The sequence below is a fragment of the Perna viridis genome, chromosome 15 (assembly GCF_037379345.1).
Source record: "Perna viridis isolate PV_CMFRI_1.1 ecotype Kerala chromosome 15, ASM3737934v1, whole genome shotgun sequence".
Classification (NCBI taxonomy): domain Eukaryota; kingdom Metazoa; phylum Mollusca; class Bivalvia; order Mytilida; family Mytilidae; genus Perna; species Perna viridis.
Genome location: NC_142459.1, coordinates 8,575,776 through 8,588,918, shown reverse-complemented (window position 1 = coordinate 8,588,918; position 13,143 = coordinate 8,575,776). Strand labels below are relative to the sequence as shown.

The following is a 13,143-nucleotide window of genomic DNA, read 5'->3' as shown; positions in this document are numbered from 1 at the left end:
CATTGTTATAGGTATTACAAGAATTGTTTAGAAAAGTCAAGTGGTCTTTGCATTTAAATTTGTGTGTATCTGAATATAATACTAAAGTACCTAGTTTTTGGGATTCCCACTATTCAGTTAAGAGTCAAACTAGAGGAGGAGGAACTCATTGCTTTAGGTAAGAGAAATATTGTTCAGGAAAGCGAAGTGGTCTTTGCCTTTAAATTTGTTTATCTAACTATAATCCTAAGCAAAATGGTTTCGGGGATTTTCACTGTTCAATTAAAATTTGAATTTTTCATTTTTAGCTTACCTGGCCGAAGTCCAAGTGAGCTATTGCCATCACTTGGCGTCCGTCGTCGTCGTTAGCAATTTGTCAAACTCTTCTTCTCTGAAACTACTTGACCAATTGGAACCAAACTTGGTATAAATGTTCCTTAGGGTATCCTGCATAGAAATGATGTGGGGATTTTTGATCCGTCGATAAACATGGCTGCCATTACTAAAAATAGGACATAGGGGTCAGACAGTAGTTTTTCGCATATATCTCCAAAATGGTTAGGTTTAGCTAAATTCTGACATGGGGGTAAAAGTGTTCAGCATGATGAGATCTATCTACGGTCAAATTTTCATAATAATCTATTATGCCATGTTGGAGTTATTGCCCTTTTTCAACGGTTTTTTGCTATTTTTTATGTTATTTCTTTCAAAAATCTTTTTCTCTAACACTACTTGACCAATTGGAACCCAAATTGGTATGAATGTTTCTTGGGGTATCCTGCATAGATCTGATGTGGGGATTTTGATCCGTCGAAAAACATGACCGTCGATACTAAAAATAGAACATAGGGGTCAGACAATATTTTTTCGCATATATCTCTAAAACGGTTAGGTTAAGCCAAATTCTTCCAATAGCTGAAATAGTCCTTATTTTTAGGTCTACAAAAGTCTTCAGGTAAAAAATTTGTCAGATGCTTTCTTATGAAAGTTGTCGTCCTTGACAGGGGAAAATGACAGTTTTCGGTTTTTTTTGGTTTTTTTTTTACAGTTTTCAGCTAATATATTGAAAACTATGAAACATTTAGACTTTCATTTACTGAAATGATCCTTATGATAAGTCCTATCAAAGTTTTCTTGAGTCAAATTTGTTGGACAACTTCTTGTTTAATTTATTGCCCTTGAAAGGCAAAATTCAACCAGGTGAGCGATCCAGGCTCCTGGGAGCATCTTGTGACACGTATATATTTATTTCCAGTTTCAGCATTTTTTTTCCTTTTTTGTTGGCTTTCACCATTACAATCCTTTATCGTATGTTAAATTCTGATTTCGACAACTTTCGATTTTTTGGTTTACTTCCTGAAATCATGTCTGTGATTAGGTTTGATAGATTTTCAATTGATCAACCAATAATTTAAATTTTGTTTGGTTTAATGAACAAAAATAAAAAAGTTTAAAATAAAAAAAGAGAACAAAATTATTAACTCACGAAGATCAATGTAAAAATTGTATCACCCTAGACTTTAAGATGTTCTTAACAGTCCCCAGTGAACAGATTTTATACAGAATCTTGAGTGTTATAGGTCAAAAGGTTATAAGGTCAAAAGTCAATGAATAAGGGCAGGGGTCATATTAAACAGGCAAGGTGGTGACCCTTTTTACATTTATCTTCTTAAGTTGATGATTTGGTTGTCTTCTCTCATGTAAAAGTAATCAAGGGAATCAAGGTTATAGCAGTAATCAAAAGTAATCAAGGGAACCAAGGTCATAACAGTAATCAAGGGGACCAAGGTTATAACGGAAATCAAAAGTAATCAAGGGAACCAAGGTTATAGCGGTAATCGAAAGCAATCAAGGGAATCAAGGTTATAGCGGTAATCAAAAGCAATCAAGGGAACCAAGGTTATAGCAGTAATCAAAAGTAATCAAGGGAACCAAAGTTATAGCGGTAATCAAAAGTAATCAAGGAAATCAAGGTTATAGTGGTAGTCAAAAGTAATCAAGGGAACCAAGGTTATAGCGGTAATCAAAAGTAATCAAGGGAACCAAGGTTATAGCGGTAATCAAAAGTAATCAAGGGAACCAAGGTTATAGCGGTAATCAAAAGTAATCAAGGGAACCAAGGTTATAGCAATAATCAAAAGAATATAATCCAGGGACAAAGACCAAACATGGAAAACAGACACAACAAAGAACATAAAGTAACTAAAATCATACAAAAAAATTGTTTTATTTAATTTTTTCAGAAGAAAACATATTTTTATCTTTAACATGAGAAAAGTAGCTTGAATTTAACTGAATATGGGTGTGTCAATATGTTTTTATCCACTGAGATATAGCAAAAAATTTTAACCAATCGGATTACAGTATTTATCTCAAATTAATTTATTTAATTTTTACAGAAGAAGAATGGTGACCTTTGTAACAAGATACCTGAAGAGAGAATGAATTGTCTGGCTGTGAAAATACAGATCAGAATGTTACAACAGAAACAGCTAGAAAGCTCTGCCAATGATCTGGAGAAGGCCTTGTTATGGTGAACAGACATATAGACATTGACAACAAAGGACATTTTATTAAAGTTTGTAGATGTGGGTCTATAAAGGCAGATTATTCATATAGTCTTGTTTTTGTTGCTAGGCTTCAAATTCTTGTATAAAATCAACAATCTAAAAAGAAAAGATATTACTTTTACAATGCCTCAGTGAAGCAATTATCAAGATGTTCATGTTTGTAAATTGTGTGAAAAGTCACGAAATCCATGCCATTCGTATTGAGTAACTCTGGAATTTTAGAATAATTCTAGTCTAAAGTATATCTTTATATTTTCATGGTTGCAATGTTGTGTTAGCTTATTAATTTAACATTTAGTAGCATGGAAGTGATTTGAAGATATCAGGAGTTACTGTGAAAGTATTTTAATTCGTGAATACCAATTTTCATGGATTAGGGACGAAACACAAGTTCATGGATATTAAAGTCGGGGTTTTGAGATTTTTAGTATACACATCAATGGAAATCTCCTTTTCGTTGGTAGCCAAATTTTGTTGTTTGGCCTACCAACGAAAACCACGAAAATTGGTTTCCCTCGAATTATAGGTTTTTTTTCACAATAGTGATTTTTTGTTTTATTTAATCAGTGTTGTAGGCTTCATGCTCTCTTTTAAGGAGGTAGACCTAGAATAAGGGACATAACTCTTTAAATCAGTGATGTGTTTGTATCATATTCAATTTCATCAAAGTCTTTCAAGCTTTCCCTTGAAACAGAATGAAAGTAGTCCAAATTACTTTGATGCTTGCATGAGATAGTTGTACAATGGTAAATACAAACGTTCCAGTGATTCTACTTCATTCCATTTGAGTTAAATTTTGTATAGTGCTTCATACAGTTCAAGTGTATTGTTTACTGTATTTTAATTGAATGAGGTTTGTTTTAATTTAAAAGATGTAAAATTGTTGAAATGTTAGTGCTAAAATAATCTGTTATGCATTATCTTATTTCTAAACAACCTAATTAAAGTTAGACCTATCAATTATTCCATTCAGTTGCTGCGTGTAGGATCAAACAATACTCCATTCTACTTTCTGTTCAGATGACCTTTCTATTCAGCCAATCAGATTTAATCTTTCATGATTTTGAAAGCATTATTCACAGGGACAACCCTGAGGAGTTTTAAAAGGTAATCTGAAGTGTTGTTACATTTGGTGTATAGTGACCGAAAGTAGTGTTTGATAGTTCTAACTTTGATTTCATTAATTTAAAATAAAATATAAATTTCTCAAATAGGTCTTTCCCTTGTTTACTCCGACTCTGTTACAGTTAAGTTTATATAAGAAAATGAATTTTTACCTACCCACCAAAAGTAGAACTGCCCCTAAACTGATTTATGGAATAAAATATATCATATGTTGATATGAGTGAGTGGAAATAGTTAATGTTGAATGCTAGTAAGGGAGATAATATGTTTTAAGTACTTTTTCCACTAAGAATCGGGCAAAATATATAAAAGGTGTGGCACAAGAAGGAAACAACACAAAGATTTTATTGCATTAACCAATTAATTATACCAGATGAGCACCAGAAATAACCATCAAAGTGTTCGTAAAATTTGCTTTTTTAAGATATTGATAGATCAAATTAAGTTGAAATGCACTATGAGAAAATGGCAGGAAAACTTTCCCACACTTTTTCCCTATATAAACAGTAAAAAAATATCTACATAACAGATGCTTCAGGATGAACTTAAACAACTTAAATAGCATTTCCTGATGTACTGAATATATTTTAGGCAAAATTGACTAAATTGGGGAAAATAATGTGGCACCCATTGCCTGATTCTTACACAGAATAGTACTTAAGTGTATATATGGAGTCCAATATAAAACAGTAGGGGGTTCCTTTTAGTGAGCCTACTTACAGTTGGTCTTTGTATTTGACCTAAATTTTTACAAAGTACTTAAATTCTACACTGTTTCCCTCTTTCAAAAGGCAATTTACCCCCTCCCATTCGAGTTTATTGCAAGTTTTACATGCTTTTTCATTATTTTATTGACCAAACTTTACAACACACGTGATGACCTTTCATTCAAAGTTGTCAACTTTCCTTTCATCTGTGGCAACATCCCTGCAGCACTCAAATGGTTGGTTAATTGTTACTTGTGATGACTGAAATCCTCTTTTTACACCCCACTTGCAGGAGTAATAAAGGGAACAAAGGTTGTAGTGGGAATCAAAAGAATGTAATCAAGGGACAAAGACCAGACATGGAAAACAGACATACACACCAAAGAAAATGAAGTAACTAAAATATTACATACAAAGTAAGAAAAGCAAATGAGCAACTTGGACTCCACTGAAAACTGGGAGCATGGACCAGGTGCACCGGTAGGGTAAGCATCCTCTGCTTTTCCAGAAACAACCGCCGAGTACGGGGAAGGGGATTGGGGGTATATCATGATAGGGGTGTCTGTACTTTGGTATACTTCCTTCTGTAAGACAAAGGGCCACCCATCTCTCATCTATTTCTGTAAATGTACTAATTCTTGTGGTGCACTAATTTTTGTGATTTTCACAGTGGACAGAAAAGCACAAAAAATAGTACCCATGAAATTGATTTTCAACACTATATAATGCTAATATAATTTTTCGTAACCGTGAAAATTGAAACCCGTGAATATAGCCACGTGACAAAATCCACGAAAATTGAAACCTGTGAATATAGCCACGTGACAAAATCCGCGAAAAAATAGCAACCACAAAAATTAATATGTTTACAGTTACTCCTCCAACACTACTGAACGAAATTGAATGAAACTTTCACAGAATCTTTATTACATTTTTCATTGTGCACCTCCTATCATAGATTTTGATCTTAATCAATTTGGGGATTTCACAAAACGAAACATAGACTTTGTCATTTGCAAATATTCGAACTTGGGGAACCCATCTCTTATCAGTTACTCCTCTTACACCATTGAAAGGAATTGAATAAAACAAAATAAAATGAAATGAAATGAAATGAAATGAAATAACATAGATTGAAATGAAATAAATCTAAATAAATGATTCATTAAAATAAAATTGAAAGAAGGAAATTTTGACTTACGTAACGGACATTTATTCGCCTGCAAGACAGGAGGATAAAAGACTTTACATACGGCAATACTTTGAATATTACTTTTTTTCTGGATATAACTTACTCTACGGACATTTATTCGCCTGCAAGACAGGAGGTCCATGAAATTCAATTCTCCTACTTGCATTTCAAAAACTTATATATAGTTAAAATTACTTATATTTTTTTTAATTACCGTCTACGGACAACCTTTATTCGCCTGCAAGACAGGAGATCAAAAGACCTGACATACTGTTTTTTTTAAAAATAGAAATAATTTAAAATAATTTTAGATAATTTTTTAGGTGAATAACAGAGAAAAAAAATGAATTATCAATGATTGGAAGATTGAGTATTCATTAAGTTCAACTTTCCCCTTAAATTTCTCTTTGTGGATTTTAAATTTAAAAAAATATTTTTTGATTGAATATTCCAGAATAAATGTTTTATATGAAACCAAAATTATCCGACATAAAAGGAAATGGGGGTGGGGGGGGGTATGGAAGATAACCGAACCTTTGGCTAAAGAATTTTTGGGGCCCACCCCACACGTTTCATAGCCTTGACGTGGCGTGGGCTCTTCCATTATTTACATAATTACTGTATGCAACGGTTGTCTAATATGAACATTGCCTGGATATAGCTTTTCTATGCTGATCGGGCTTAAAACACCACTAATTAATATAACTATTTGAACATTCTTTACGTTTTTTTTCATCTCCATTCCGAATCAATTTTTATACTTACTCTATCCTTTGTTTACAACGAGTCTGTCGTGACATCTGGGAGTTATAAATGAGTGATAAAATACAATATTAAAGACTGAAAAGTTTTAAAAACATATGAAAATGACAAAATAACATGAGTAAACTACAACTGGCATAAAAACTATATTACACACTGAAATTGTCACGAATTGTGTACCTCCAGACTTTACGGCCGCCATGTTGAAGAAGCGAAAATGTTGAAGTCGTGACCGACCGTGTGTAAATAAATGTCTACAGAAATGCACCAAAAACATTTATTTTATCTAAAAATAAAAGAATATTACTATATAGATACAAAGAAACTTTTATTCAATAAAATAAATCAATATTTCGGTATCAGGCTTTACCAGACTTTTGTACTCTTTACCACTCTTTGTTTAGTAATACCCGAATTCCGCTAAGAAGCAGAACAAAATCATCCCCGGTTTTAAAACAAAAATCATGTCAGTGAAACACAATAAAAGTATCAAAAAAATAAGTTAGTTAACGAAATTATACAAATTTACGTAAGATATGAAATAAGTAAGTGCAGAATGGAGCAGTGGGCCCTTGCTGAGGTTCAATTCCAAACATCAAGGGGCATCAAGGCTGCTAAGAAAAATACCGACGAACATTTTTTATTCAGATAGGCAGAAGTAAAATAGTATACCACTTTGGAGTGGCATGATTTTAAGTTAAACTATGTACATACCTTTCGTTTTGTTCCACCTGACATTTGTTTTGGTATTTTGTCTCTGTGATCTAATTTTAAGTCATATATAAATCTAGAAAAATGAAGAAAACGTATAGTTTATTTAGTTACATACCAGACAGTTAATTTGTCAGTATTACTGAAAACAGACAATCCTTTGCTACAGAAAAAAGCAAGGGATCTCTGAGATTATACTCAAGAGTATACCTCGCTTTCCCCCAAAAATGTATTCTTCCCCAAGTCGGTGAACAGTAAGTAGTTGTCCGACAAGACCCAAATCTGTAAGCTAAGGATGTATATCAAATAATATGATGAAGGTGAAACCTTTGAACGCTCCCGAAGAAACATTAATTAAAAACAACTTTGATAATTCTTGTCAGCTCTGATTTGATATATTATACTTACAACCTTCATGTATGGTAAATTTTGTAATGATATTTGGTTTTAATTGTTTAAAATTAATTATGGGTATTATTGATTACGTAATTTTCATAAACATCTTGGTGCCATACTGCAGACTGTTCTGGCCAACCCTATCTTGGAAAAGCTATGATTCAATTTGTATTTAATCATCAAAACTAGCAAATATTTTCCAAGACTGGTTTGGTTCTCAATCGCATAATTATACAAGTATACGCAAATGAAGCTACCATGATGCTGTGTATCAGCTCCTGAAAATGAAGGTACAAACCGGAAATTGATGCTTTTTTTTGGTCATAAGTATACAGAACCAAGCTACAATTGATCAAATAAGTTCGAAAATAAACAGTAACCAAGAAGTAGTTATCTGACGAGACTGAAGTCAGTAACCAAGAAGTAGTTATCTGACGAGACTGAAGTCAGTAACCAAGAAGTAGTTATCTGACAAGACTGAAATCAGTAACCAAGAAGTAGTTATCTGACAGGACTGAAATCAGTAAACGCTGTATAGAAGCTTCAGTTGAGGCTGTATACCAAATATCAAGTACCTATGGTCAGAAGTTCTCTAGAAAAATGTTACGAAAGTTATGGTTACTGACAGGGACATATCTGAAACAGTATAATTCCCCCATTCCTTTTAAGTGGGCGTATAACTTACTTAAATGATATCGAAGATAATAAATGTTTTACAGGCTGCGGAATGCTTATTTGGATGTAACTTGCTACATATTGCAGATATTTTATGCATTTCAAGAGAATATTTGACCAATTGTACAGATCCCGCTCTGTACACATATACTTGTTTGTAAGATTTAAAATGCTCGCATCAGACCCCTTCTACCAATTTGTAGCATTGAACCAAATGGCACAATATTACAGAGATCAATACACCTATACCCATACTACCAGAATTGTTCGGAAACAAGTACAATTCTTGTTTTGGCCTGTTTCAGCCCCTCATTCAGTGTAGGCCAATGCCAGTCTGACCTAAATTTCCTGTACAATTTTACAACAATCTACTTAAACAATTATTTTGACAATTTGATTGCCATTTGACCTTTCATTTTTCTTGTATTAAAAATTGCTCAAGAATAATTTAGGTACCGCGATAATTATTATTTAATGTATTTTTTTAACATCAGAAGTTGAAAAACTTAAAGGTTTCTTGTTATATATTATGGTTATCGAGAACATATATGCAAACATGACACTATACATGTATACCCAAACACGTATATCATACTTTTCAATGGGAAAGTTCCAGAATTGAGAAGCACAATTGCATGCAACTTATGCCTTATTTATGTAAAGCCAAATTTGAAATTAATACATCTATCGGGAGTCAAGATAATTGCAAAATTAAGACTAACTAAATAATGGACAGATGGGCAAACATGGTGATTCCAAGATACCACACACTTACTGAGCATGGGTATGAAAACAAGGACTTGACTCTAGTAATAACTCATAAAACTTTGGTCCAATTGAGATTTTTGTTGGGCTTATTACATGTATCATTTAAAGTTTCTTTCCATCTATTAATAATTAAAAATTGTCAGTTTAACCTTTCAAGGTCAATGACTCACAAAGAAAGTTATTGGGCTAAATAAAGCCATGAAGAACATTCAATCAATTGAAAGTTTTTTTTTCAGTTCTTTAGATAGAAACCAAAAACATGAAAAATATGAAATTGAAAGGCGATATCTTTAAGAATCATTAACCATGAACTTTTGTACATCTCCTCATGAAGAACAATTAAAAAAATTGGAAAATACAATTTAACAAGAGGCTCCCAGGAGCCTGAATCGCTAACCTTGAATTTTGCCTTTTATTTTGACTATAGAAGTCTTTGGTAGGACTATCATAAGATCTTTTCAACAATTGAAAGTTTCTTTTAATCTATCATAGTTTTCAAGATATTGACTGAAAACAATTAAAAAAGTCATTTTCCCCTTTCAAGGGCAATAACTCTTATAAGGAGTCTGAAGACTTTTGTAGTCCTAATAATATGGATCATCTCAGCTATTCAAAGAATTTGGATAAACCTAACGGTTTATGAGATATATGTGAAAAACTACTGTCTGACTCCTATGTTCTATTTTTAGAAACGGCGGGCATATTTTTTGACGAATCAAAAATCCCCACATCAGTTCTATGCAGTATACCCCAAGGAACATTCATACCAAGTTCGGTTTCAATTGTTCAAGGAGTGTCAGAGGAGAAGATTTTGGAAAGAAATAACATTAAAAATAGCAAAAATCGTTGAAAAGGGGCAATAACTCCAACATGACTTAACGGATTAAAACCGAATTTTGACCACAGATAGATCTCATCATGCTGAACACTTTTTCACGTCAGAATTTAGTTAAACCTAACGGTTTAGGAGATATATGCGAAAAACTATTGTCTGTTCTATTCTAGTAATGGTGGCCATGTTTTTTTGACGATTCAAAAATCCCCGCATCAGTTCTATGCAGGATAGCCCAAGATATATTCATACCAAGTTTAGTTCTTATTAGTCAAGTAGTTTCAGAGGAGAAGAGTTTTGTATAATGGTTAACGACGACGACGACGACGGACGCCAAGTGATGGCAAGTAATGTTTTGTTTACTTTGTATGTTAAAACAAAATTTCAAAGTTTCACAGCGAATCCAAACAAGAAATATGTGAGCGATGGCTCACTAGTAATACACTGGAAAATATATGGAAAATAAACAAAAGTTCTCCGTAAAAAAGAAATTAATGTTAAATTCATACGAGATCCATTCACTATTAACCAAGTTATTATACAGACATAAAGGTAATGCTTGTTTCAGGCCCCTTTTTGCACCCTAATTCCTATACAACCCCAAAAAATCAATCCCAGTCTTCTTTTGGTGGTATGACACTTTGTAAAACAATTTCAAAGAGACTCATTTACTAATAGTCAAGTTATTGTCTGGAAATCAGGAAAATGCATGTATCTGACCCTCCCTTTTGGCCCCAAGTTTCTGACAGAATAATCAAGGGAACCAAGTTTATAGCTGTAATCAGAAGAATGTAATCCAAGGACAAAGACCAGACATGGAAAACAGACATACACAACAAAGAACATAAAGTAACTAAAACAATACATACAAAGTAACAAAATCAAATGAGCAACTCGGACTCCACTAAAAACTGGGAGCATGGACCAGGTGCACCGGTATGAATGCGCAACATAAGGTTTTACCACCAAAATCAATCCAAGTCTGGCTATTGTGGTATAGAGTATTGTTGAACAATATTATAGCCATTCCTAGGCTTTACTGGAGTTGAAATGCTTGTTTTAGGCTCATTTTTGGTCCCTAATTTTAAAACATTTGGCGCCATAACGGCAAAATCAACCAATCTTCCTTTTGTGGTTTGGAATATTGTTCTTTAATCTTATAATGATCAACTAACTGATAAAAACTCAAATCGAGGCTCCCACAAAATCAATGAAAAATTTAAATCTTCCACATAAAATGTGGAGTTGTGGGAGGTTATCAATTAAAGTTAACATATTTTTGTTTCTGTGAAAAATGCTAAATGATAAAAAATTTGCTTAAATTAAAAAAATCTCTCACACGAGAGAGTTGATGGGGGGAATCTCTTGCATGAACAGAACTGTTGTCAAGGTTTACATGTACATGTATGTTATTGCCTTCGGAGTTTATAATGGCCCTCAGCTGCACCTTATACATGCATATATGCCAACCTTTTTGGAACCAAAAGTGGTAAAGGGGGGTTTGCGCCCCCCCCCCATTTTGTTTATCCTGGAAGCAAAATGCTGCATCCTGAGTGCATTTTGGTGGATAAAAGACACCTGATAAGAGAGCAGTTTTCTAGGGGTAGGGGTAATATTTTTAATTTTTTTGAAATTCTTTCTTGAAAATTAGTTTTGGTGGTTTATTAATGTAGAAAATAAATTTAGTCACGCATTAACTTGTAGAGTTGAATTTAGGCAAATTTTCGCGGGAGTCGAAATTCCCATGTTTTTGGAATTAAAAAAATATATTCTGACAACGAAAATCGCCACAAGTCATCAACAGAGTCCCAGGTGTATCAATTGTGATAATATTGAACGTAAATAACAAATAAGCTATTTTTTACTATAGAATAAACACTCTAGGTTGACTGGATAGACTACCCAAGTATATTTCGTTCAGCACTTTTCTAATCAGCGTTGTGACGTCTATTTTGCCTTTTACGGACTGATTTGAAGTTTACACCAGATCGAAAAGTTCCGGGGTCACACATCATCATGGAATTTTTGTCCACATCACGTAAAGAAGAAATCACTGCACGTAAAGAAAAGAGAATGCACATAAAGTATTTAGAGATCGACATAACGTAAAGATGAAACGACCTCACGTTATAAGAAAACCACTGCACGTAAAGATAAATCCACATAACGTAAATATATGTTGACATAAAGTAATCATAAAACGACAGAACGTAAAGACAACATTACAGAACGTAAAGACGAAATAACAGAACGTAAAACCGAAATGGCAGAACGTAAAGACAAAACGACATAATGTAAATATGTTCCTACATAACGTAAATACAAAATGACCACATGTAATTATAAAACCACAGCAAGTAATATAAAATTGACACACGTAAACAAATGTGTATCTCATCAGACAGTTTAGGCGTTCCATACATATGTATTTAAGGTGTCATACCACTATTTCTGGTCTCCATTACTTTCTATGTTAAATTCAGCTTTTTATAAGGCTCAAACATAGAGGGGTATCATTATGATGGTCAACCTTTACCTTTACTCTCATAAAAATATCAATATACCTTATGTGCCTTCTAAGAAAGAACGGTAAAGTGAAAGTAGACAGGTGCAGAAATCACTACTTTTATTTTGAAATTTAGCCATATCAAGGGGCCTAGAGTTTTTGCTCAGAATTGTTTTCCCCTACACTAAATAAAGAAGTTTTTAGAGTATTGCTGATTCATACAGCTTTCAGATGACTTCAAGTTTGTATACCTCTACTAAACATGGTGAATGATAGAGTGCTATATTGGGACTACTTCGTGTCATTACGAACTACTTTCTTGTATGTTCAGGCGACTGGTTTCCGAAATAGTGGTATTACACCTTAAGTAGCCAATGAAAAGGTCGGGGTATATACTATGTCGGACATGCGTTTCACTCCCCTTTATTAAACTCCCCCAGTAATGGCAAAGTTGTCACATTATGGACTCGACCATAACGTAGAGTTGAATTAAATAAAGATGAAAAAAAATCGGTAGAAAGGTTTCTGAAGTCGGTAGGCTTTATAAACACCAGAAATTCGGTTGACTACCGCCTGAAGCGGTAGGGTTGGCATGTATGTACGTGTAGCATTAAAAATCTTCAGGCAATTATAACAGGCCTGGGATATGAAACAGGACAAATATATACCCATTCAATGATTAAAATCATAAAAAGCTATACGTATAGAAAACATTCACATACTGTACTGGTTTTCTTTTTTCCAGAAAATATATGTTTATTCTACCTTTTTACTGTTTTGTCCAGTCTGTCATCAGGAATCCCTCTTATTGCTGCATATGCTTTTATGTGGTCATACAGGGGGACCAGATCCCATAAAGCATGTTGAGGGCAGTAACCAAGAATTTTAAATGCTTCAGACTTGTGTGAAGCAATATCATG

The 13,143-nt window shown here is 33.5% G+C and overlaps 2 long non-coding RNA genes across 3 annotated transcripts; one reads left to right on the top strand and one right to left on the bottom strand.

Annotated features, from left to right (window-relative positions):
- The first annotated feature begins 21 nt into the window (after positions 1-21).
- Positions 22-2,593, top strand: LOC148596818 (uncharacterized). Its single transcript, XR_015918996.1, has 2 exons — positions 22-157; positions 2,379-2,593. It is a non-coding gene; the product is annotated as an uncharacterized LOC148596818 (long non-coding RNA).
- Positions 2,594-6,406: 3,813 nt separating this feature from the next.
- On the bottom strand, positions 6,407-12,725 carry LOC148596817 (uncharacterized). 2 transcript variants are annotated; one of them, XR_015918998.1, is made up of 3 exons: positions 12,475-12,725; positions 7,050-7,122; positions 6,407-6,621 (listed from the first exon to the last, which is right to left on the bottom strand). It is a non-coding gene; the product is annotated as an uncharacterized LOC148596817 (long non-coding RNA). The 2 variants fall into 2 exon arrangements; XR_015918997.1 differs by lacking the exon at positions 12,475-12,725 and adding an exon at positions 12,282-12,354.
- Between the last annotated feature and the right edge of the window lie 418 nt (positions 12,726-13,143).